This window comes from Aplysia californica, unplaced genomic scaffold (genome assembly GCF_000002075.1).
Source record: "Aplysia californica isolate F4 #8 unplaced genomic scaffold, AplCal3.0 scaffold00717, whole genome shotgun sequence".
NCBI lineage: Eukaryota > Metazoa > Mollusca > Gastropoda > Aplysiida > Aplysiidae > Aplysia > Aplysia californica.
In genome coordinates this window covers 335395-336942 of record NW_004797987.1, presented here as the reverse complement: position 1 = coordinate 336942, position 1548 = coordinate 335395, and positions in this window count along the sequence as shown.

Genomic DNA, 1548 nt, shown 5'->3' with positions numbered 1-1548 from the left:
CACCATAGACCTAGAAGCAGAGATTTGATGTTGAGAAAGCCAGGTCTATGTCTTGGTTCTAGATCCAGATTTACCTGAATCGCAGAGCACAACTGCTCTATGCTATGGGTGGGGTCTGCTGTCAATGACGCAAATCACTTCTTACTCATGAGAAACAACAACCGTAGATCCCTTCTTGCATAGTCCACAGTTGCTTTTCCATTAATGTCTGCTCAGTTAAACCAGATCTGAACGTGTACACTTCGTGCTATGAAAGCACCGTTTGTCCGAACTGAAGTAAAATAAACCTACAGTAGGCCTGCATCACACACACACACAGCTCTACAACAGGACGAGTGTAGGGAGAGCGAAAGGGGGACGGGAGTCGAGAGAGGGCAGTTTCTGCGAGGCAGACGAGACAACATCCGTTAACTGTTCTTACCTACAACACAAACTGATTCAATATTGAGCATAAAAGAACAGGACTATTGGTTCATTATCACTTTTGATTCACAACAATGCGCATACCGTTTCACATGAAAAAATAAGCTTTATAAACTCCACTCTACTTCCAGTGAGACGTTAAAACGTTCTGTGTTAGTGTTCGCCATTACTGCCACAGTCACGTGGTCACATCCGTCCAATAATAACTTGAGCCCTCGCGAGAGGCCAAAAATAGAAACTAATGCACTGGCGCTCCGATAAGCAGCCAAAATACAAGTGACGGTGGGAGGGCCCACATTATGGGGGCGTGGGTGGGAGGGGAAGAGGCACGGACTCCCGGGGCAAGGTGAGGGTGATGGTTGGAGGGTGGGAGTCACAGAGGAAATTGGAGGGCCTGCAGAAAAATAGTATTTGACTAGGGAAGTCACTTGTTGATTTTGAGCTTTGGAAAGATGGCGCACTGACAGAACTGTACCAGCCAGCTTACTGGCTTATAGCGGCTTCAGTGTTTGGAGTGTGTGAATGAACCGGAGCAGAAGACTGGCAATCTATTATAGGCCTACTAGAAATAGAAATCTACTCATTTTCTGTCAAGGCGAATCACTATGAGTTCGACACCGCCAACAGATATGAGATAATTAGATGTCTATATTCAGTGAACGTTGTCTTTTTAGGCCTATCTGGGTTCATATATGAGTTCACCGCACCCACACCTCAGCAAAAAAATAATAATAATAATAAAATAGATAACTAAAAAAATAATCAACGAAAGTAGAACGAAACCCGGAGTAAAAATAGTTATTGAATGGGTTGTCCCGTGCTACAACAAACGCTTATCGGAGAGCAGGCGTGTGATTTTTTTTTTCAACAGTCCCAACACAACAGCAAATGAGTCTATCTTTTGTTTGCCAAGGGGCTTCGTTATTTCATTCTTTCAACAACTGAATACGGTTAGAGGACCAAGGTATGACGGGGGAGAGCGTCGGCGGTGTAATTTATCAATTCTTCAAGTTCCTCTGCATACACAGAGTGAAACTCCCTCTCTGTCTTAATCAATAAACCTATCCATCTGTAGTTGTAGGCCTACGACCTCGCCTTTCCTGTCCGGGTAATGCCCCCCCCTCT